This window comes from Lonchura striata, chromosome 1 (genome assembly GCF_046129695.1).
Source record: "Lonchura striata isolate bLonStr1 chromosome 1, bLonStr1.mat, whole genome shotgun sequence".
In the NCBI taxonomy this organism is placed as follows: Eukaryota; Metazoa; Chordata; class Aves; order Passeriformes; family Estrildidae; genus Lonchura; species Lonchura striata.
Window position 1 is genome coordinate 31,882,049 of NC_134603.1, and position 26,690 is coordinate 31,908,738.

The window sequence follows — 26,690 nt, forward strand, 5'->3', positions numbered from 1 at the left end:
TTCCACTAGCATGAATTGCTTAAAGTAATAGTACATAATTTTCTATTGTTTTGATAGTCCTGTTTTTTACAAAAGGTTTTTTATTTGGGGTTAAAAAGTGTTTACATCTTTAACATTTTCTCTTATTACTGTATAAAAACTAAAATCTTATTCATAGTGAAACTTGTCATTAAGCATTTGATCTCATACAACTTCTAGAAGTGTACTTTCATTATTCTCAACCCAACCTATTGGCTTTCTTTAAAATCACAAATAAGGTTTTGATTATAGAATTTGGATAGCCAATTATAACATAAATCCAAGCCCAAAAGGCCACATAAATGTAAAAAACAGATTTTGCTTTCTCACCTTATGGTTTCAGCTTCAACACATCACCACTTTTATTGTTTCATATGACACAGAGCCAAAGTAACTGAAGCATATTATATTGAGAGTGGTTTGAAAATAGATTTGACTGTTTGAACCAAAAATTCCTTAACTACTTATACCTTGCTTTTAACTTTTGTGCAAAGATAGTTTTGGAATGGCTGTGGCTTATTTGAATTGCTTATCCTTGAATCTTTTTAGTCTATATACATAATATTTTCCAAAAGTATGTTTTAAACACTCCAGCACATCTTTACATGGCACATACCTGGTATTATGAAAGAGAAGTTTTCAAACTTTTAAAAATATTAGAGTTTCACTTTCTGCTTTTCCAGTGTACCTACTAATAATGGATATAGAATGCAATCAGACTGGATAGAACATTTTGGATTTATTACTTACAGGGCTCTAGACACACACATTATAGGTTATAATTTTATTAAAAGTCGCACAATTTGGCAATAAGAATCAAAATAGAAATTAGAGTCAGCTTAATACTGAAAATATTAGAGAGAAGGCAGGGCATTTTAAAGAGGACTCATTGATATTATGTGTGAGCTGTTTTATGACAATAGGGAAACAGTTTTAAAATAAAGGTATCTTTGTATCTCCCGTGTAAGTAGTTAGCAATTAAAAAAGGCTGCTGTTTTCATCTTCTGTGATAGAATTTTTCGTAGGCTACATGGAAGCTGTGAGATAGAAAGGATGTAAACCAGAGAACCACAGAAACATTAAAGTGGAAGAAGCCTTCACCTTCTTCTGCCTGTCAGTGGTAGTTTTGTTTTTTAAAGAGCTCCAACTACATATTTCACAACCATTTCCGGGATTTTGTTTCAAGGCTTGGATAATCTCAATGCTAGAAAATGTTTTCTTATGTGTAGAATGGTTTTCTGCAATTTAGGTAATAACGTATTCGCTGTAAGTCTGAAAAACAGTGGTTTCCCTTCTTTGCAAATGTTGCAAGATTATAATCATGTCCCCTTTCAGCTTTTTTTTTCCTTAGGTTGTTAAGCCTTGGTTTTTAATTTCTGCTTGACACAATATCTTCTTGGGTCCTCTTTTGGCTTTTACACCTTTCCAAACTCCCTCCAAAGGAGCTGCCTCATTTCTAGGCTGCACTGTCCCCAGTTTGAGGCACAATCCCAGCTAAGGCTTTTGCGTGCAAAGCAGATTATAGGGGTCACTTTAGGTACCTTTCAGGTTCTTAGTTACCCCAATATTTTTATGCATCTGCATGTTGTTTTAAATGTTCATTTAACATGTGGTGTACTCTTGACTTCAGACTGCTTGGTGAACATCTATTGACCTTCAGGACCCAAATGCAGATGTAATTTGCTCTCTATTTCTGAATAAATGTAGATCAGTTTATTAGAGTTCTTTCAGAACCACAGGACGACAACAAACAGGCTATCCTGACTTACATATTCAGTGTTCAGGACAGAATATGAAGAATTCTTAGTAAGTAGCATGTGCCCAGTCATTCTTCTTGTTCTCTGAATGTCTTTCAATGCTACTGAATGTGTTCAAATGTCTTTCCCTGTATGTCTTTCACTTTCTTATTCCTCTGAATGTCTCCTGACAGATAGCACTTCATCTCTGCTGTTTTGGTACTGTCTTCCTTCATAATTCATAGTACTGAAACTGTTTGTGGGTCAAAATCTACACACCAGTTTCATCCTGATAGAAACTAGAGACCAGAATACACATGCAAAGATGTTCTCCTTCCTAACTTGGTCATTCTACATAATTTGGGGGTTTTTTTTGCATAATATAAAGTATATGCACATGCATTGCAACATGCAATCTGATGTGAACCAGGTGTAAAGCTCTAAAGAAAAGGCTGAGTGTGAAAGAGAACAACGAGCCAAAAGTGCTTACAAACATTTCTTTCTACTGGAGCTCCAAAAGCCTTGGGGAAATTCACAGAACCATTGCCAGCCTTAAGTGTAACCAGCATATCTGACAGTCACATAATGTGGCTTTTATTCTCAGTTTCCTTACAACCTTCAAGAATTTTAATTTAATTAACAGTCATCTGAAACATCATACAAAGCAAATTTATTAAGATAAACATTAAACTATTCTTGTATTTTCTAAAATATTATTAAAAATAAGTTCCATAACTAGTCACCTCCTCAGTGAAAGGAGATAATCAACAAAGGGAGTAAGCTGGAACACATTGGAACAGATGAAAAGAGAAACTGAGTTTAAAAAATAGTGAAATTGCTTGCCCAAAGTAGATGCCCTGATCATGTTGACTTCATAGGTAAGTAAGAATTTGAGAAAAAAATTATTAAAAGTAATTTCCTTTAAAACTGATGTTTCTCAATAAGCAGCACTGATAAAATTATAAGCTCAACTACCCTTCCCTTTTCCTTTTCCTATAGGAATTGCTGGTCCTCTGCCACTTTCTCAATTAAATGCTTGGACAGAAAAACACATGTGCACACCTGCATACACAGAGCCCCCCCACACACTTGCAGTACTTTTGGCATTTTTGAGCTACAAACACACAGCACTCAGGGGCAACCAGCTGATAATGTGGATCTCAGACAATATGGTACCTATATTTAATCTGCAATTAGGAAGATTCACTACTGTAACATTACTTATTTCAGCTGAGTTAGACTCTAAGGGGTTCTAAGTTCAAATGAACATTACTTAAATCCAAAATGATAGCATAATTTATTCAAGCTAAGCTCTAAAACAAGCATGTTCCTTCTTTGAATATCCTACTGTTCAAGAGGGTTTTTATGGAATGGTTCAATTTATAAAAACTAAATTAAAAATAGTTACAGGCATGACTTGGATACTAATACAAAGTTAAAATCCTTTCTAACCAAATATCATAGGATTTTTTTCATCTTTTTTTTTTTCCTGATGACATCAATGTATATAGCTATCTCATTATCCAAGCAGAAAACATATTGGGCAAAGCTTTCTAAAAAATATCTATTTTAAGACTGATTTAATTAGAGCTTTATCAACTATATCCAAGTACTCCTCTTAATTTCTTGCATTTATGCAAGAAATTACTGTTTCAAATTTTTTTTTTATGTGTTCAACTCCTTAAATTTTTCTAACTTTCTATAAAAGTTTGTATCAGAAATTCATATATCTTTAGTCTCTCCAAAAGTTCTCCAGCTACTTTCGCTCCAAAGAAAATGTAACACTATAACCTAGTATGGGTTCCAAAGTGCAAGCACAAGGTAGGGCAGTTACTGTGGTTCGGAAGTCGTGAGCAGAGTGCATCCAGAGTTGAAGAGACATGCACACAAAAACTTTAGAAAAGGGCAGTTTGCAGCTGATTTCACAGCTTGGATGGAGGTACTTCGGAAAGAAGAACAGAGCTAGGGCCAAAAAAGACATGTGACAGGAAAAGCAACTAAACGACTAAAAATGATGTCTCAAGGCAGCTGTGAACCTGTATTACACTACAAACAATTATATCACTAGTGATAATAGTTTTTTTTAAATATAGTTTTGGGTTTTTTTATCAGATGGCAGACCTCTAGAAATGGACAATTCCTGAAAAGGACAGATATAGAAACAGAAATTTGAATTTGATTTCTTAGACAGAAAGAGGACAGTAATTGAAGATGTTATTCTATCTAACCTAATATACAAATTCAGTAAAGTATCTAGCCAGCCTAGATGCCCCTCAGAACTTAGTGACATACTTTGCCCCATGTCTAAGTTCTCTAGCCATATTTTCTGCAATCAGAATGCTACTAGTATTTATATAATTGTTACTAAAATGAAAAAAAAAAAAAGCTAAAAGGTGTGCAAAAATTTTGACATATCTGAATCAGTGGCAGCAAAAATTATGATGTATATGCTTTAGAATTTTGTTCTTGGAGAATTTCTGGAACATCTAAGGCTGGATTTTTCTTAACTGTGTGTAAAAAGAAAAACCTAGAGTCACAGAGTAGAAGTACATCTTCTTAAAACATTCAGGTAAACTATTTTTTAAATATGAAATGCAATCTAATTCTGAAGGGTTTTTCATTTTGATCCGTAATTTTATTCAGCATTTATCATCATCCTTGAAAAGTTATCTAGCAGCAAATGTTGGCCCTTCTGAAGCCTATACTTTCAGACTCATATAAATCTCAGACCAATATAATTTTTCACTTTATTGCTGAAGTTTTATGTGAAGTTTCAGTGTTATGAGCTCTCAATTATGTTAACCATTGCAGTCAGCTCACATTCAGTCAGCCTTCTATTAGAGTTTGGCAGTTAGACTCTAAAAGATCTTAGAGCACTCTGCATAATCCAAACCCCAGAACTTTTCTGATTTTTCCTTTTCTTCAAAAGAGAGACCCTCTGGTGATAGATAGAGGAACTGAAAATACTAGGATTTACTCATGACTTTAAATGCTCTTCCTATGACGAGGTAGTTAATGTAAGATGAGGAATCAGCCTGGCCATCATGCTGGGGCTGTGAAAAGTTGGTTGCCAACAGGCATAGAAGAAGTGCAGATACCAGGAAGAAATGAACACTCAAGGTAATGGTTCAACCTTAGTCAATTTTAATCACATAGGCAGGGCATTATTTCTTGTATTTTCTAGCTTTTATTTCTCATGGCTGTTGCAACTGTGGTATTGTCTTAGCATCTTTTCTTTCTATGTTTTAAAAACTTAGCACAAACTATCCCAAACTTACATTAGTCAGATAAAATTGGCTGAGCATGGATGGACTATGATTTTGTGAAAATTCAGCGGCATATTATTTACACAGGGACATCGGCTAATCAAAACACATACTGCATGAGACAGGAAAAGGCTGAAAACTAGAAGGGTATAACATATAACTAAGCTGTGAATTTTTTGCATAATTTGAATTACTTCCCAACACATATAAAGTGAATGAACCAGCACTCTGCATGGATCAGCAGTGGCTCACCAGCAGCTGTGTACATCTGCTACGTGTCTGCTGAGGCTGCTGTTCCTGGCACAAGTGCTGCTACTATAGCTGCTGCCATTACTGCAGCTGTGAGTTTTCCTGCATCTCTTTGGCAACTTGAGGTGTTCCAGAAGTGCAGACTGTTATTACATCAAATGTTCTAGAGGTGTTTGTCAATGGAGGAGGGTAATGAATGGCAGGGAAAAAAAAGCATCAAAATAATAGTTTGCCAATTTGACAATTGCAATTGTAATATCTCAAATCCACCCTCCCAACATTGCTTGATGCATCTTGGATTTGGTAGGACTTCATGTCTGCTCCCCATGGCACAGTGGTCAGTCCCTGCTAACATTTCTCTGACTGTAATCTGAAAATCTCTGTAGTGTTCTCGTTCTACTAGTTTCAAAGACTATATCCAAAAGCTAGTTTATTTTATTCAAGGAAGTGTACTTGCTATCACTCAGGTTACAATCTTTACATTAACCAGCGCTGTAGCCATCTCTTTCCTCTTTGTAGGACAAAGTGATGCGCAAGTCCCTCTACTCACATAATATAGTACCAGCCTCATCACTCGGTAGTTCCTACTATCACATTACAGATGCAGCTTCTCAAATATAATTTTCTGTCATTCCTCTGACTCATTCATACATATTTGTCCAAAAATGAGCTAAAAGCACATAATGTTAGCCTTGCCAACAGACCTCCTTTAATCTATGCAGGTTAAGTTTTATTTTCCAACACAGAAGATTGGTGATCATAGATTTTGATGATCATAGAAGATTTATGCTTTAACTGCTCTGAGGGGTCTGCCAAGAGAAAACCTTGTGAAAATGAAGAATATGGGTTCACATGGTAAGGATAAACCAATAAACCAATATATAGCATTCCTACTTTTCTTGGAAAAAATCAACTGAAGTGCATATTTTATCAATGCCATAGTTACCTAAAATAAGAGCAGCATGAACAAGTAGTATTCTTTCATAGAGAGAAATCTTGATTTTTTTTTTCCCATAGGTTGACAGTTGATTGATTTTTGACAGACTCTGTGCTATTAATTCCAGTGTATTAAAATGTTTACTGGAAAGTATCATGTGTGCAGATACTTCATCCTTTACAGCAGAGGTTTATTCCATATTTATATTGATACATATGGTTCTTCACAGCTGCAAGATTGAAGGGACAGTAGATTCCAAGAATACCAAAAGGTGAGAGGTCTTTTCATGACCTCTAATGAAGGTGACTGCATATATCCCCATGAGCACTGTAATGCAATTCTCTGTGCAGTAATGAAAAGGAATTTTAAAGGGGCTCAGCTGTTTATCCCTGAATCATGCTATTATTTTCCTCTGCTGAGGATCACCATTTTCCTTTGCACTGATTCAACAAAATATTTCAGAGTAACTAATAAGAAACATGTTTATATAAAAAGTTCAATATGAGTTTTGAATATTAATGCATAGAAGATTTGTGTAAACCACAAACATGGTAATACAATCACACAAATAGATTCCTTCTACATAAATCTTAATCCAAAAAGCTGAGCTATTCATAGTATATTGTGTTTTTATAAATACTCTTTCAGCTGGTAATGGAGACAGAGGTATCTATTGCTAAATATAACTCATTTAATAAAAAGAGAAAGGGAGTCAAAAATTCTTTAGGCTACCAGTGAAACTTAGTAATGAAATGCAATGGGAAATCAGCAATGACAACCAATTATTAATTAAATATTCATGTATTTTAGGAATCAAAAACTAGTCCTAGGGTCATCTGGCAAGTAAGGGGGAAAATAAGCTAGAATTAAATATACATAAAGAAGTCTGCATAGCACACTGTAGCAAATTAACATTCAATGTTCGTGTGATCCAAGCCCAAGTAGGTTCCATCTGTAGCTAATTAAAATAATAATATTCCTGTAAATGTTGTCTTCGAGTGAAACTAAGGTAGCTCTATTCTTTTTTCACGCAACAGAAGAAAGGGTAAAAGTCTTACTCAACAGAAGTAAATCTTTATGAATACTTTGCAAAACCATTACTTTACACTAAAAAAACTTATCTTTGCTCTCACCCTTTATGCTGTGCCTGTATTTCTGTATAACACTGAAATCCATTTGTGGTAATGTCTGTTAATCCTCTGAGTATCCTTATTAACCTTCAAGCAGAGTCTGTCTGCATTATGGGGTGGAGTCTCTGGCCTAATGGCTCCTTCCCTGTCTTAGTTTTTATTGAAACCACAAAAGATTACTGAAGTATTAGTAAATGAAACAGCAAAAGTGTCATCAGTGTGTTTTCAATTACAGCTACTACTTAAATCTTTGACTGGTTCATGACAGCCAAATTCAGAATGAACAGGGATCTACAACAGTTAGAGGTATATATCCAGAAAGTTATTTATTCTCTTTATAACCAAACAAGCTGTCCCTTAACTCAACCTGGTATTTTCATGACTAAACAGGAAAAAACCTCCAAAAATGGCTTAGTCTTGGTCCTTCTCTTCCTTTTTCAATGGTTATGTACAACATCTGTTTCCTTCCCATTAGCAATGTAGCCTCCATAAATGCAAACCAAATAGCAGGGCAGGACAGAGAAAAGGACACTAGAATAGGTCTCTGTTATAATTCTTACATTAACTGCCTGGGCAACTGTTGCTCAAGCCAAGTTCTGAATTTTTGCTTTTATGATTACTTTTTCATTCAATCTGTGAGTGGCTGGAAAGATAAGATTGTAACTTAAAACACAAACAAGTGTGTGTTACAGTGGAACACCACTTGCTCTACTAGTTTATGGTTCCACTATGGCCTCTATCTAAATTACATCCTGTGCTTACTCTCATCTACAGTGAAAAACTGGCAGAAAAATGTTAGCCCACCTATTTTCTGGACTAAAGGCAACATCACAGTTGTAGTATATTACAGATGTCAGCATTGGGAGTTACCACAGATGGATATAATTTGAGCTTCTGAATTCCATTGTGAAAATAAATCATGTTCATTGTCTTCACAATATAGAAATAGGCCTGCCAAGGTACTATTGTGATGCACATCCCTGAAGTATGATGCAGAGTTTGGTATTGTTGTGTGCTATGGGCAGTCTGCCTGATTGTTAAAAACCAGAGTGAGAGCCAGAAATATTGTACCACACCCTAAAGTCAAGACAACACCACCACAAACATGGTCCAGGAGACCTTAGTTAATATCTTCCCTTTTGTCCCACTTCAAAATTAAACCCACCCTTCCCACTTGGCAAACCTCCAGAATTTGTGTGCAGAAATTATTTCTATATGCATTTTTTGACTTTGTGTCTGATTGATCAATTTGGTTCTGTGTCTCAATGCCCCAGCTGTAAAATGGAGATAGCAACATCTCTCTGATTCAGACATTAAGATGACCAGTTATGGCATAGCTCAATTATCAGTACCTGAAGGGAGCCTACAAGAAGGATGGAGAGAGACTTTTGGCAAGTACGTGCAGCAGTAAGGGTCTATGGCTTCAAACAGAGAGTAGGTTTAGATCAGACAGTAGGAAAAAATGCTTTCTGCGAGGGTGATGAGGCACTGGAACAAGTTGCCCAGAGAAGTTGTGTAGACCCCATCCCTTGAAGTGGTGGATGGGGCTTTACACAACCTGGTCTAGTGGAAGGTTCCCTTGCCCATGGCAGGGGAATTGGAGCTAAGGTCCCTTCCAAACTAAATCATTCATTGATTTTATGATTCAGTGATTCTATGATCAGATGTAAAGATAACAGAATATTGCAAAGCAGCCATGTGTGAGAAGGAAGTATCAGATATAAACAGCCCTACCTTAAACACCCTACTCTTCACACATATGGCGAGTGTAACAGTTTTGTTCAATGAGAAGAATAACATGTTAAATGAAATTACTAACATTTGAGCTGGCTTTCTCCATAGACATGATATCTCTCATCCTTTGGCTGTGCTGTTTAATATGTCCATATGCATTGGCCATTTCCCAAGGGTTTGGAAAGAATCTGATGTAATGCTCAGCTAAACCCTGGTGTTTAAGCAAACTGAAAACCTATTTCTTCGAAAAGTAAAGAAACTAATAAAAACATGAGATAAGTCAAACTCACCAAAATATGCTGGACAGCTAAACATTTGTGTTGGTTAATGGTTTGTGAATATCAAGGTAATGTGTTAATTTCTGTTAATTACTGTTTCTCAGGCTTACACTCTTCCACATATATGGTATGCAAATAGGCCTCAGAAACAATGTGTACCAGCATATTTTTAGTTTTCCAAGTCAAGCTTCTCCACTTCTGTTTGTTTCAAATCCAGAGTCTGAGGCCTTTTTCCTCTGTTTTTCCACTGTACAACAAACAGAAACTGGGTTCCAGACCATAAAAATTTCAAGCAGCAAAAAAGATGGCAATGACAGAACCCAGACAATACCCATGTCCAACAATTATTTTTCTAGTCCAACAGGAAAAGCTAAAAGTCAGGTTCTTGGCCAGAAAGAAGAAGTTTGACCTACATGGGATTTTCCCCCTTGCTCTTCTGTCTTCATCTGAATCATGGAGGGATATTCCAGCAGTTCCAAATCAAGACTGAATTCTTAGATTTAATGTTTTGAGTAGACATTTTGCTCCTGATTTACAAAACCTTGAATAAAATGAGCTTCAAATGGTGTCTCTGCTACTAGGAGCTATTATAGTCACAAGAAATGAAACAAATAAGAATACCACACGGGTAAGTGATACTTGGAATTGGCAACCCATTAAAGAGGTGGACTAAAAGCAAAGATCATTTAAACATGGTGAGAACATATCTATCAAATGTGGTGTCCTGAAGATATCATTCATAATGTTAACTAAAAATAAAACATTTGCTCACTTACAGAAAAAACACAAACCATTCTTTCCAGCAGCATATTTCTTACTAACCAAAGACTGCCTGATACAACACTGTTTAGATATACCATACTGTTAAAAATGAGCATACATTGTATGATAAGTAAATAAAAAATAATTAACATAAATCTCTGGTATGAAAGCACAACACTGAATATGTAGATGCAACTTCCAGATTTAAAAGTTGAATAAAGATGCATCACAAGCAGATTACCCTGGTCTGTCAAATCAATTTACTGCTCAGTAATACTCAGAAATACAGCTGGTTTTCTATTTCTGAAGAATTAATCTTGTAGACACTAAATTTCTCTTAAACAAATATTTTCTTGTGCCCTGTAACTTTTGACAGACTTGTGTTATCTCCTGTGTAAAAAATGTAGAGTCCATTGGAAAGGCCAACTTCAATATTAAGTGTAGCAATTACTCTTTTCCAAAATTCTTGAAGTTGAGCAGATTGTGACTGTGTTTCCATCTCCAGCTTCATAAGTTAAAATTTAAAAAAAAAAAAGCTAAAAAAATTTGGATTACTATCCTAATCATTGTATTTACTCTCCCGTGGGACCTTGAACATGTTTTTTATTATATGGTCTGACATCACAAAGTCACTCACTGAGTATGTTTTTATTATTGCTATCTCCTTCCAAATTTTTGTTCAGATGTTTTGTTATCAAAAATATACCAACACCAACTAAGACTTCATTAATATTTTAGACAAAAAATCCAGCTGTCAAATGCTACAGTCTGGAGTCAGAAGCCTTTCAAATACTAGCTCTCACTAGCATTTGTGCAAAGGCTCTGCAGAACTGACCTATTCAAAAACCAGTTGTAAGTGGTTGCCTCTATCAGTGTGAGACAAGCTCTGGGAAGAATTGCCTTTGGTGCAACTGTATCTGACGCCTCTATGTGGGACACAACATCTTGTGTGCTTTCCCAAAGTCCTGGCTTGCTGCAAACCTTATGTCCTCACACTTCTGAGATGTAGAGTCACTTCTAACTATTTTGAGGTTTCAGTTGGAAAATAATCCGTCTGTTATGTGTTAAGACATCATAGGGGACGCATTGCCTTACTGGAGGCTCACTGTCCAGCCTGTGCTCAATGCAGTTTTCCAAACACAGCTGGGAAAGGACAGTGTGTCTGCAACACATACAAGAACTGCAGCTCCTGCCTTTCATAATGGAGGGGGAGAGGAGAAACATGGATTGTTTTAGTACCAAGTGCTTTACCACTGTGTCTGCCCTTTGCTTCCTGTGTGATCAGGAATGGTCTCCACTGACTGTGAAACCAGTTAAAAAATTCCACTTGCCTTCTGCTTGCCTTCATGAGCTAGAGACACACATGCAAATACTCTTAATTTTGCCCTGTAACTAGATATGATCTGAGAGAATATTGTAATAACTGCACCTAAGTGATCCATGGACTATTTGATGCTGCAAAGTACTGTAAGAGAATGACAGTGGGCCTCACATTTGCTTCTCTTAGACACAAACCTTGCTCAGGCATTCTTCTTGCCTTGCTGAGAAGTAAAGAGCTTAAAACAAGAATCTTCATGGCTTTAACTTGTGAGCATTTGAAACACGGCCAGTACAGTTCTTCAGAAGTTATAATTTAAAAATAGTCTGTGGGAAAGCCCCAAATAAAATAAATATTTTTTATTTGTAATATCTGTTGTTTGGAACAGAGAGGATAGCAGCTGGTACAGAAAGTGCCTCAGAGGCACTGACTTACAGATTACATCCTAATAACACAGCTTTGAAATCTATGTTCCTTTGGTTGGAAAACAAATAGGTAGGGCAACAATATTTACTTAGGAGCAGATTCTGTCTTTCTAACTCACATTTACCAATACGTTCATATTTCCTATGGTGCAAAGGTTTGCAGGCTGCATCAGTGGCTTCACTGCTCTTGCCACAAGTGAGGCACAAGTTTTTCACTGTGCCCATGCTAGGCAGGTTGGCTAGCCCAGCTGGGATAGCACTAATAGACTTTTTTCTTACAGGCTTTGAGAAGAATAATGCTGCTGCCTCAGAATGAGTCTGTCTGTTGGCAGGGGCACAAAGGGGAGGGACATTTTTTGGCATACTCTTATTCCCAGCCCTTCCTTGCAGCCCACTTTTTTTTTTTGGCCTCTCAGTCCCACAATTACATTAAAACTGTATATTGCATGCTCTTTATGTATAGCTAAACACATATTTAACAGACAAAAGTTTTCAGCTGGTGTTCAGTACTAGGGGAGTAGTTTCTTCATATTTTCCTCTGGTCTTCCTCTCTAAAAGACACCATAAAATCTTCCAAATTACTTTAGTGAGCTCTGGCAAGACTCAAAAGCACTGGCACAGATTTTTCTACATGGTTATCAGCAATGCTAATAAGGTAAATATTCTATACTTTTAGGCAAACTGAAGCAGATATAGCAGTTGTCTTACTCCTAAAGTCAATATTCACAGCAGTAATGAACTCAGAACAAAACTAACTACATCACATATGCATAAATTGAATATTTTTGCCTTAAAAAGAATAATGGTGTGAGATGGGCAGATGGATAGAGATGAAAAACAGGAAAAAAATGTTTTTGGCTCTGCCGGACTTCATCAGCCAAATAATTCCTAAAGAGATAGTTTTCTCAAGTGTTGAGGCTGAAATATTTTCTCTAAAACCTCTAGAGCCAAAAGGTTCAGACTTACTATGCCACTCTTAATTTTTGATGCACCTGACACTAGCCTGCTGCACATGAGGAGCTGGACTTAGATTTGCAGATTACTGTGGCTCAGCAGTACTGTTTCTTTTTCCTGGACATATCAATTAAAACTAATCTTGAAGCTAGCAAACTCTCTGCTAACACACTGAACTCCAGAGCAGGACATGCACAAATATAGTGTGATTATTGAAGCAGAAAACAGCAATTTGGCTTTGGAGAATCACTCATTTTTGTGGCTCCATCTATATATCCTGACTTTGGTGGATATCCTGTGTTTAAATGTTAATTTTCTCTACTAAGTTCATTCTACAATTTTTTTCAAACACTTTCAATAATGTTAGTTTCAGAGGAATTGTCAGGGGAAAGTATTTGATAAAGTATCTCATGTTTGTTATCCATTGGATTATTGTAGTTCAATGTTCAGTTCTATTTGTATTACAACATTTTGCTGAAAACACATTCTTTTCCTGTTGAACCTATTTTCATGTATTTACATCAAGTCTTGCAATCAATATAAAGATGTCATTTTGTAGAGGAGGGTAAGATGAGGTAACAAATGTTATATTTTATGAAGTGTTTTTTTTTTTATTGCCCCCAACTTCAAACCAATGGCTCATGAGTCCCATTCAAACCACTTTTCTTTGAATTGGGCATGATATTTTTGTAAATCTGTGTTTGTCTGTCCTCACAACCCATAACTGAAAGCCCCTAGCAGTAGGCATTATTTGCCTCAGGAGAAAAAGTAGGAGGTATCTGCTTATGACCACTGAAATTAGACACCCCACTTGCCTATTTGTGCGTTCAGGCATTGACTCTACTGGAAAGGGAATGCCAAAGCCTAGTTAATGCAGTTGACTAGGTCAATTGGTCAGGGATCTAGAATTCACATTAAGAAAAGAGCAGTTCTTATTCTAACAGTGTGTCAGCACTCTGTGCATGTTAATTTGATACCCAGTGTCACAGGACTGTGCTTTCACGTGTGCTTTATGTGACCGCTGACTTCATTGTTCTGTCACATGAGATATTAAAAGCATGAACTCAGAAACAATCATATTGGGTCACATCACTGCTTCATCTCCATCATCTCCATTCAACAGCCAGGAAAGACAGTAAGGACAGCCTGTGAAAAGGTTGGATGTTTTCCTCATAGACATGTAGTTTCCAGAAATCGATGAATTGAATATTTAACATGTGGAAGACAGACATTGTGCATTTACTAAAGTTGTAGCAGCCTCTGGTCCAGCCAGGTCCAGCCCTTGACAATTTGCCTAATCCCTTCAAAAATGGATATTTGAGGCCTATAACAATCTCTTCCAAAATTCACATTTCACGTGTATGTGGAGCTTAATTTCTATAAAGCCATTAACAGTAATTTTACTGGATATTCTTTAGTTCTTAAACTGCAAAGCATCATGAATTCATTTTTTCCTTTTCATCAAAGATTTAAAGATATTTTTTACTCCTTCAGTTTTCCTTTCTTCAACCCAAAGAAATCCTACTCTATTTAACCATAGCTCTGATCCTTCTTGTCACCATTCTTTGTCAGACCTTTTACAGCTCCACTGCTTCTGCAGAAATGATACTAAATATCCAAAAATTGTTCTAATCATGATATTGTATGAAATATTGAATAATACTGAAAATCCCACTTTTTAGACATGTAGATGAATAAAATAAAGAGTTAAATAAAATCTTTGTGCCTGGTTCAATCTCAGTTTAAATCTGCCTTGATTTCTAGTTCTCTCTAAGTTCTGTAAATTGAATATTGTTTTAAATAACTCCAAAATTAGGACTTTTTCTGGCCTATTAACATGATAGTTTCTTCACAGAAACATTTATATGGCTGATCTTACTCACCTTTCCCATTTGTCAATGTTCCATTGAAAAGGGCAATAGAAAAGATGAAATCATTTCAGGTTAAATTTAATTCAGAGGTAAGGTTAATGTGCTAGAAAATCAGTAAGAAAGGGGTGCATGATCAGTTTATACATCATGATAGAAAAGGTTTTATCTTTACATGTAGAGTTTTACTTTCAGACTAACAAGGTTATTCTTGATGTCCATATGTTTTCACTTTGTCTCAAGAAGTACATGAGACATGGGATGTTTTTGAATAATTGCTTTGAGGTATTTACAATGTAGCTTAAGGTCTGGCTGTAGAAGCCTTACACTTACACTTTTCAAAGATTTCCCTAAGAAATCCATCACTGTTGTTTCAAGCAGTAATTCAGTGGTAAAATGTTGCTCCCCCGTCATTGCATCTTTTCACCCAACTGAAGTCTCTAGGGAATGTCTAATGTTTAAAGAATGTTTTTCACCTGTGTTCCTCAGATAAGTCAGACCACAACAACAGCATGTACTCGTTTCTGTTTCTGAAAGAGGTGCTGAATCAAGCTGAGTAGCCATACACATGCACTCATCTCAGACACAACCCTCTAAAGTATTCGGAGAGTTTTGACTAGGTTAATGACAAAGAATTAGTGCTTTAGAGCACCAACTTGTGTATTTCTGAAAATTTGTAGTTTTAAGGATAACAGCTATGATGTCATGGACCAGAAAAGACCAGGATATGCAGGAATGATGTTACTACCCAGGTAAAGTTTTGGCTGTTTGGTTTTTGGGTGTGTTCTTTCTTGCACTAAACCTGAGCTCTCTCAGTGAAAGAAGGTACACCTGAAAAATGTGTATTTTAAACAGAGGCTCCAATGTCATCTAAGGTATCATCAACACCTTGACAACACCTTCAGAGTGCTACCAAACTTCATAATAATGAAGCAGGTCAGAGAGGAGATATCTGAAAGGTTTTTGTGTTTTCTTCTGGGAACAATAAGAGAATGATGTAACTCTTCCTAGGTCACCAAACAGTTAGGTAGGTTACTCCTCAAAAACAGGCTAATGGATTTTTTTTTTTTTTTTTTTTTGCACAGCTTCCTTTCTCCTGTGTTTTGATGTACACATTCTTCTGAGTATTCTTCAAAAGATGCTTATAGAACATGGAATTTTATTGTAATAATAATAATAGTGCCTTGAATACATGTAGAAAATCTGAAAACCTAACTACCTCACATATCTAATTTTTGTGTTGCACAAAAGATGGAATGGGTTACCTTTAACCCTGTTGCTGATCTTTTTGCTTTGCTGTGATTGAGTAAATTAAATACAATTATTCTCTCAAATTTTTTGACTTTTTTTTGTTGTTGTTTTGTTTTGCTACTATTTCATATCCTAGAAGAATATACAGGAGAAGCAGAATAGGCAAACAGCTTTGACAAGAATTTCCCCAATAGAAGGCAAATGTGCTACTAACTTTTTAACACAACATGAATTCAAAAGACCTGGAGTCAATAATGCTGTTTCTCAGGGCTGCTATGAAGCAAAGGTGTTAACTGTGGTGGAGACAAAATTTATGGGGTACAAGGTGTCACAAGTGGTGAGTGATCACTGTAAGTGCTGCTTTTAGAGGGACACATTTGTAGTGGACCAGAGATTATGAAGGAGGTGCTGGCTCTCCTTGGGTCAAAAAGCTTTGCTCCAGGCTGTGCCAGCAGTTCTTAGCTGTTTCAGTAGTTTGCAGAAGGACAGGGAAACAGCATGTGGAGTTCCTGCAGAATTTCAGTTTGGTTAATATTTTAGGTCACCTGGTTTAGCTTAAAAATTACAAAAGTAAATCCTTTTTAGAGCAAAGAGACATTTCCTCCTTCCCAGGCATTGGCCTCTAGCATGTGAGTGTAGTGCTGAAAGGGCACTGCTTGAAATAATAAAGGTGAATGTTTTCCTGGTAGGAATCTCTAAATTTGATATTTCAAGTGGTTTCATAATGCTTCTTAGTGAAGATAGTAAATACACTTCTAAAATTATCATAGGCTTACAGAGAGGTTGGAAATCTCTTTTTGAGAGATCAGAACACTGAAGTGAACGCAGCTATGCTGTGTCAGACACAGATACTGTGACACTGTTACAGAAAGAAAGAACTAAAAAAGTAGGTTATACGAGTATGGCTGAGGCTGCTGACTATAGGAAAACAGGAGATATCTGAATAAAGTATATGTTCAATGTGTTCTTTAAACTAGCAATGCTTAGAATCTACTATATCCAAACAATTTGGTTCTGAAAATGTATTCTCTTTGCCTGCGAGAAAGAAGTGCAAGCACTTGAAAAATGGAAGAATGCTATCTCCCCCCCCACCCCCAAAAAAAAAAAAAATGTTACGAGAATTCTGTTCCTTGTTAATCTACAAAAGGGTATTCTATAAAGCACAATCTCACTTCAACTCTTCATTAAGTGGGTTGATGCCCTGACTAGACTACATTTCTGGAAAGCACATCACGCATTAGACAAAAGTAAAAGAAATGTGATGGGGCAAGGGAGGGAAAGAGTGAAAGTCTGGCTGAAAATCAGTGAGAAATATGACAAACTGAAAGCTAGATCCTTTGGCTGGCAACCAAGTGCTCCTTTGGAGTGCTGTTTGAAGACTGAACACAGTTCTGAGTTATTTTCCACTGATCTACTACACTTGGTATTCTATGAAATGTATATTTTCTTTCACCTCAGCTTGCAGAGATTTACAGCTGCAAATAACTGGTTTCTGCTTTAGTAAAACCTAGAATGGTTGCCACATGGTTTCAGCTGAAATCTTTTCCCTAGTTCCTATGTCTGTACTTACAGTGAATTTTTCTAATTTACTGAAAACATAATGCCAGGTTATGTTAATAATAATGTTGGGATAGCAAGGGATGACCTCTGAACTTGCAGATTTTATTAAGTGATATAAAATACTTTGTTATATACACTGTTATAACAGTGTTGGATTTACAGGAGTCCAGTGCAAACATGAAGATGCATAGTAGCATTTCATTTTTCAGTCTTTTATTTCATGAAAGAACTAACTATTCACTCTGAATACAAGTTACTTGAATGTACACAAATTCCTCTACCAGTGAAAATACACAGCTGTTTGGCTTCCCCATGCTTCAGCTTTTTCTTTATGTCTCAACACTTAACTGCAAATAAAAGCATGCTCCAGATTCCCATTTTGTTTGCACATTGTTATAAAAATATGTGCAAGCATAATGTGTTTTGCAATTTGGGAATGCAGACAGGAACAAACCTGCCCAAGTCATTCAAGTCATTGGCTACTGAGCAGCTAGGTTGTAATTACAACATTTTGGCTATAAAGCAGCAATTGTTGATGTCACCAGGTTAACATCAGATTGCCAGATGTTGTAGCTGTCCTGATCTGAAAATCTTGATCAAAGAAAATTACTTCCATTTTTTTCCCTAGTAATAAACACTAGATTTAGAAAAACCCACAATAATCCATAGCCAGTTATGTACATTGTGGTTTTGGTGGCTGCATGAATATGTTTCAAATATGTTTGGGGTTTAGATTAACTGCTGGTGATTGCCTAGACCAATGGTTATTTTCTAGTAGGTCAATCTGCTGCTGGATTCCAACATGCTACTGGAGAGTACCTTAAATAACACAGATGACATTTATGTTTCAACAAATCCTCATAGTCACCTTATAGTAAGATTAAAACAGCTACAGAAATATATTGTTCAACTATAATTTTGATTGCTTGGTTGTTTTGTTTTGTTTTGATTTGATTTGTTTGTTTTGGATTCAAAAATTCAGCCTGCAAGCATATTATTTTCCTTCTCCTGAACTGACCTGCCAGTAAGTAGCTCGGCAGTTTACTGAGGCCAAAAAATCTACATGCATCTTGGTAGTTTATGAGTCTTGTACCAAAAGGTAACATTTCTTCCTCTGACCAGTAAAGGCTGACAGCTGATATTGAATAGGTGTCAAATGCCTATCTGTTTGCATACCAGTTTTTCACTGATTTTTTTTTCATTTTATTGTAGTCTTTTTTTTTTTTTTTCCTTGTAAATTGTAAAGGACTTTTCAGGTTTGTCTTCCCAGTCAATCTTATTTTGACAAAGATTGGAACATATTGCTAAAGGGTAGAATTCCCTATTCACTGAGTGGATTTTTAGGCAGGCATACTAAGGGAAAATAAGTTAATTGATTTATTAATTTGGAAAAGAAGTATTTGTTCATGGCTAAACAGCTGCTACTGGTCTGACCAGTCAACTACCTGGAGGACCAGCCCATATCATCAAGACATTAAGCAGTCATACAGCCCCAGCTCAGAGGTGGGGGATTTGACACTGCAGTACTAGAGAGACCACTCAAGCTGAAAAGGAGCTATTTAAAAAACATGTTTTATTTCCTTTTTTTCTTAATGGCGTAGAATGACCTACTTTTTTTTTTTTTTAATAAAAGGATGCATGGATTGTGTACTTATCTAGGCAGGTGAACAATAAACCATGTATGAATTTTACAACCATCATGTTTACTTTTGTATAAGTAAACATTTCCCCGTACAGAAAATTACAACAGTGTTTGTATATTACAAGGACTGTAAGTAAGCATTTAGGGGTTTCTGTATAACCAACCACAACAGTATTTAGATACAAGAGTATATAAATATTCCAAAAGATATTAATTTTCTTCTAAAACACCTGATCAGCTTTATTCTCTTTAAATAAGATCTTGTAGACAATGTTACTATGTCTAAAATTTGGTATTTTTAAGAATGGATAATATTTTGATTTGATTACTGGCATATTTATTTAATGTCTTGACTGAAGCTGAGTTAATAAACCAGCAGTGCTTTGAAAAAATCAACATATGTTTGCTAAACATTCTGCATGTTCTATGACTATAAGAAAGAAAAAACTTTTTTTCCACATTTACAGAAGGTTACAGCCTTGAAATCACATGACTTGGTACTATCCTTTAATTTCAGTCTTTTATCCTTTGAACAATTAATTTTATAGGGAACTGGAGCTTTTGCTTTCATGTGTGTAGTGTACGTGTGTGCATACATCTATATCTATAGATATACACATCAATATACATATTTCTGTGTAAACAATTACTAGACTATGTGTGTTTTTTTCTTTGAATATCTGTAATAAATGGAAATTTTATGCAATAATCCACAAATATCAAAAGAAGTTCTGCTAAAAGCCAAAGTCCAAAGCAGCTCAACCCCAGGAGAATGCTGTGCATTTTTGTGGAATCAGGCTAGCCTATACAAGAAGGGAGTTATTAGAACTGTTACTTTCCTTCTCTCTTTTTTTTTAAATAGGTTTTTTGCTAAACCCCGTAGTTTAAAATTGTTCTGAAATACTTTCAGTTACACAAAAGATTGGAAAACTTTGTAACTGCTGCTGGAATGCATTCACAGAATGCTTGTAATTCAGTCAGAACTCTTGGTTAATAAGTATGCTGAATTTAGTGGTGACACTATTCCTTTCTCATGTCTCTCCTTCTACATTCTCATTGATTTCCTTGATTTTGTTGAGTTTGTTCTGGTCCTGCTGCCTACCCAAGTGTTTTATTCACTATTCCTCAGTACAGCTTCTTACTGCATGAAGAAACATGCTGAAAGGCCACCCAATTTTCACTCTGTAGCCCATGTTACATCAGGTATTTTAGCTTTAAATTAATTCTCCTCTTCATTCCCTCTCTACCTCTCTATTGCTCTTGGGAGAACTATATATATAACCTATTCTGATTTGAAAGGTAATAAATTCAATTACCTCCCCCAAGTGGAATCTGTTTTGTCCATGAATGTAATTCCCAAGTGATCTTTTGCTGTTATCTCAGCCTATTAACTTTTCTTTTTTTTTTATCTCTCCTGCCCATATGAGGAAAGAAGTGACAGAGCTTCTGATGGATACCAGAAGAGAGGGTCAACCCACCTCAAATTATTTTCTCTCTGTGACCTTCAATTTGAATCAATCTAGCTGTCCCTCTGATTACTGCAGGCCAATTCCCCAGTTTGTCCTCATTCCAGAGGAGTGCATATGTTTCTGTATTTGTGTGTGTGTATAACACACATATATTTATCTCCCTTCTTCATTGCTTTTGAGAGTTTAACATCCTGTATATTTGCCCTAATGAGCTGTATGATCAAATCTTCCATGCTTACAAAAATGTCTCACAATAATCCACTGTTGCACATTTCTCCTCTTAACTGTCCTCACTCCCTATCAACAAGTGATAGTACAAGACATTTACAACAACACTGCTTGAGCCTGTAGATTAAGCTATGTGGGAGGTACAATAAGCCAAAACTAATGACAAAAGTGTTCCAAATGTCACCAAGAGTCACTTGTTTAGACCAGATTTCTAGTTTTGTGTGTTGTGGACAATGAGACTTCAGACACCTCTTTTTTGACAGGAACTGTCAATAAACAAAAAACAAAACAAAACAAAACAAAAACCCAAAAAAAAAAAAAAAAAAAAAGGAAGGCTTAGTAACTACAAAACTATTTCAATGTTCTTGTGCCAGAGTGCCAGCAGTATGACCAAAAATTTCCCTGACACGGTCCCTGATCAAAGTAAGTTCAAGGTTTTGTAACACAAACTAAAACTTGGGCTGTTTTAATTATTTCAAGGGTGTGTGACAATAAAGCATGTATGGTTTCTTGATCTGGCTCTAAGTGCACAAGATTAAATGTCAGTGGTTAAGTAATCATTTAGGCTGGTGCATCAAAAGTGATTGGATATGAATACTCCCTGTGCCCCTCACCTCTCTGCCTGTGGCTGAAGATTACATGAGCTCTGCACAACACCTCAGCTCAGGCAGTATTTTGTCATTTCAGAGATATTATCCGAGCAGTGTTATGTGTTTTCACAGGAAGAAATATCTCCTCTTAGAGAGTAAATTTAGTGTATAGTGATATGAGTTATACAGTTACTGTGGCACCATGTTTTTTCTCCGTATTACAAGGTCTTAGCTATTTTGTTGGAATACTTTATCACAGAGAAACAGAATGTATTTGTAAAGTATGTCAAACAGTGTGTTGTTCTCATGGCAACATAGGTGTCCCACAGCCTGGCCCAATTAATACCACTGCACCAGATCTCAACCTGGTCTGGAATACTTGTTCATGGAAAGTCCTGCTGAGTACATGGGACGCTTCATCCTTCATGCCTGAGACAAGGAAAAGTATTTTTCCATCAGTTTTCTCCCAACATGTATTTACCTCAATTTGCCTTCATTGAAAATCTCACCAAAAATATTGCTTTTCCCAGGATACTTTTCCTAGAGACATGTCACAAAAGAAAAAAGGGTGAAGAATTACATTGAAATGTTTTCTTACTTCAATACTTTACAGACCTTATTCAAATGTAGTTTAACTCCAAAACTTTCATTTGTTAAGTTTTTAATTGCAACTATTTTGTGTTGATAAGGTTTTTACTCCCTCTTGGCTACTGAGTGCAAGCTGATCTCTGCTGAATATGTGACTCTACATATATTTTGGCTTAGAGAACATACTTCCTGAAATCTTTTCCCCCCAAAAATTTACATTTATTTATTGTTAGAAGGTTCAGATGGGATCTCTCAGAGATTGTTCTACTGTGACATGTCGTGTCTTGTGCCTGTTACATATGTCTGCAGTAGAAAATGGCCTTCCCAGATACCAATCAGAACTTCATTTTGTCTCATTCTCCCACTGTCTGATATGATTCTTGTCTTATTTATTCAAGACAGGAAGGATAAGGCTGAAGAAATCCAGCCAGCAATGTAAGTAAAAAGTCTATTTCTGGTTCAATTTAGGCTTTCAAAAGGCATCCAGTCCCAAATTTAACACTGAAATCTGTTTCAAATTTGTAACCTTTAGTATTTCTTTCACTTTCAACCAGCGCTTGGCATATCTAATATCCTTTATGTGTCAAAAGGGATATTGGTAAAGTACTGCCTGAATTTTTGCACCCAGGTAGAGACCCTGATTTACCTCTTCTAGTTTGGATAATGTAGAAGTTATGTCAGGCAGAAAAGTAGAAGGTATATCTTGTTCAGTGTCTCACTAACTCACCTTGATACATACATAACAGATCTCCTGTATTGATACTGTAGCTACTTTATAACAAAGCACAAGCAGACCTGTTTCAACTTCTTGTCATTTAGTGCTGAATCTTACTCCCACATGTAAACTAAGAAATGTCTCTGTTAATCCCAGAAAGTGCTTGTGGCATTTCTGAATTGAGTTGCTCAAAATTTATCAAAAGAAAGCTTCCTCCTGTGGCAGCCATGGGAAATATCTCAAGAAGGGGAAGGATCAGTAACAGATTGATGAGCTCTGCCCAGCAGTGAGATCATTTGACACCTTCCTTTTTCCCACACAGCTCTGAAAGACAAAGAAGTGAGAATTGTGGTCAGTAAGAAAGGAGAAAACAGAAACAGTACTGCCTAACACCATTTGAAAAAAAAAACGTGAACTCTGTCCCCTTTACAAGATGAATGGCTTAAAGTTCAAGGGAGTCCATGCACTAAATCATATCCCTACTCTCTCCTTGATGCCAGCCCTTAGGGAACAGCTGGCCTTAAATTTCTTGTCATTACTTCAGAGAAGTGGAGAAAAAATATCAGAGGAAGGGTAGGAGGACTTTCCCACTCATTTATCAGATGGGGTTCTCCCATGTGCCAGGGAAGCTGCTATTTATCTTTTTCATGTCTTTTCTTGATCCCAGTCCTGACAGCCTAGCTTCCTGCTTCTCTTTCTCACTTAATCTGGTGTTCATATTTCAGAAAAAATTCGAGTTCTGAAAAATGAAGGAGGCCAAGGTTACATGTGACTGGGCTGCTGAGTCAGTTTCCACGTGTATTATTAGAAGATTCAAACTTCTGATAAAACATGTGGTGGAACTCTAACCAGCAGAGTCTACTTTATCAGACATTGACACCATCCAGGTAGAAAACCACAGATGCCCCAAGTGTCAGCCCTAATTCAGTATCATTGTTTTCAGGCAGTCGGTTCAGCTCAGTCTTTGGAATATCCATGTCTTTCCTAGTATACATGGATGGCAGGTCTTCTCAGAGCCCATCTATCTCTCTTTATTTCCCTCTGGAGATCTAGCAACTAAGTTACCCATAGATCTAGTGCTTATTAGCTTCCTGACCTAATCCTAATGGCACAGGGACATCAGCAATTAATTCTTACATGTAAAAAATATTCTACTCCTTGAAAATTCGCAGTAGTATTAGCAGACTTAACTGTGGATACTCATGGCACAACCAGCTTCCAAAAACACCCTGAAAAATTGGAAGTTCTATTGACAGAGTTCTTTCTGGATGGATAAATGAGTGTCTGCCAACCTCATTTAGCACAACAAACTATGATCATGGCTACATATTAAGTTCTTGTACTTGTTCAAATCAACAGTGAATAAGAATGCTCTAGTTCAAGGAGCTTTTACAGATGCTAAACTACAATGGGTTCAAAGCAAAGGCAAAAGCATGCAGAGGAATGAGAGAGGAGTCTGTACAAGAGACAGAGAGACAGCTGAATGTTGCAGCAGGTGGCCCAGGCTGGGGATAGAACCGACACTGGCCAGACAAAGTGACTGCAGCAAGACAAAAGTCTATGACTGAGCTGGAATCTTGAGGATGGTGCAGCAGGCTTACATGCTGGGAAAGACCAGGACAATTTCAGACCGTCCTGAAGCTGAACCTGGAACAGATCCCAGAACCCCAGTGTGTCATAACTATGCAGCCCCATGCTTCCCTGCAAGAATGGATTACTCACAGCCCAGTCAGCAGATATGAAGGGGGCAGACCTGCCCTCTGAGTGAAAACTGTCTTAGAAATTTCAGCTTCCAAACTACAACAGGTATTGGCTGAGGTTTTATAGAAAGTGCCACTGTAAAGGCTCATAAATGTATCAATAATATATTGTTTTCATAGGTAAATTTAAAAATGCATACTTGACAAAAGATCCACCATTCCTCCAGATCTCAAATCACTTCACTTGAGCAAACAAAAGTAGAACTTTTCCAAGAGAAGATGATCAGAATAATTTAAAAGGCTGAAAAAAAATTTAAATATGATTCTTGGAAATTGATGGCAACTTTTGGCAGAAATTTAAAAAAAATATTCCAGCTTGGAAAACTTCCCTTCAAATTGTCAAACTTTGGCAAAGTTATTATAAAGCAGTCTTCAGGTCTTTATGAGAATGTGTCAGACAACCTTAATAATGGGCTTAATTATCAACTGGGCTATATAATGCATAGCTGTGTACTGTAGCTAATTCTTGAAGACATTCCTGTTTATGAAAGGATTTACCCTTCCTGCAGAGACTCAAACCGAATGCCTGATGGTCTGTAGTGCTAGGAAAGTTTTTATTGGCAAGTGATTGATATGACTGCATTACCTACATGTGGCAAAGCCACAATTGATTTTCAAACAGCATGCCAATACAGACTCTAAGCTAGAAAATACTAAAGTATGTGGGCTTTGTTTCCATCACATACTTTAGAAATAGTTTAGACAGTTAAAGTTTGGGGTGGTTTTTATAAATACTCCAATTTTGTCATTTTTTTTATAACTCTTTTCAAGGAAGGAAAGGCAACTTTGATCCTTAGGCACATGAATATTAAAAAAGTATGCTTTTATTTGAATAAAAATATGCTAATTTTAAGATCTGACTTCTGTGACTTACCAGATCCCAGATCAAACTGTGTGTGAACTTCTCATGGGATGCTGGATCCTGTAGCTATGGTGATTCTTTGTGCTCCTAAATATTTAAAAACAAAGACTTGCTTCTCTCTGATGCACTGGTGAAGGAAAGTGAAAGGTTACAATTCTGAAGCAAGAAAACAAGAAAGTCCTGTAGCTATGTAATCTGGCTACATATTGTGTGATCATAAAAACGAAATGCCCTTGGATATTCTCATCTAGATAGTAGAAGAAAATAAATGGCTATGATTTTGTTAGTGAGGGAGTTGTGCAAAAAAAGTCTTACTGTGCTGGACTCATTACTTATGAGAAGCTGCAGTGCAAACTGTCAACACTTTTTTAGACTTCCCTCTGAGAAAAAAAAAAATCCCTGAGTAGAAGGCTTCAGCATACATGCCACCCAAACTGATAAAGCAATACTGGAGAAATGCACATAGGAGATCACAGAGGTATATTGATTTTTGCAAAGGCAGATTAATAGATACACACAGAGACAGGGATCTTTTAGGTCTCCATGTATCTTCATAATTAACTATATTAAAAAAAAAAGGAAAGAAAGAAACCAACTACTTCTTCAATGTCTGTTAGCTGTGAGATTTTTCCATTTTAAATACTGTATTTAGATTTCCAGTGCCACTATGCTGCCAAATGTTGATCTAAACATCTTCATTAGAGTAAAATCCTTCAGATAGTCAGATTGTCCTGTTCATGACACCAAAATTACTTTCTTTTTTCTCTCTTGTGATGTACTAATCTACCTCCAAGGTAATTAATAGAATCATAGAATGGCTGCGGTTGGAAAGGACCTTAAAGATCGTCTGGTTCCAACCCCCATGCTGTGGGCAGGAACATCTTTCATAAGACCATGTTCCCCAAAGTCCCATCCCACCTAATCTTAGAAACTTCCAGGGATGGGGCATCCACAGCTTCTCTGGGCAACCTGTTCTTGTGCCTCGCCACCCTCACAAGAAAGAATTTCTTCTGAATATCTAATCAAAATCCACCCTCTTTCAGTTTAAAGCCATTGCCCTGTCACTACATGCCCTGGCAAAGAGTCCCTCTCTGGTTCTCTGGCCCTCTTTAGGTACTGGAAGGCTGCTGTAAGCTCTCCCCAGAGCCTTCTCTTCTCCAGGCCTAACAGCACAACTCTCTCAGCCTTTCTTCTCAGGAGAGGTGCTCCAGCCCTCTTATGGATTTAGTGACCCTCCTCTGGTCTCACTTCGACAGGTTGATGTCTTCCCTCAGCTGGAGACCCCAGAGCTGGATGCAGCAGTCCAGGTGAGATCTCATGAGGGCAGAGCAGAGGGGCAGAATCCCCACC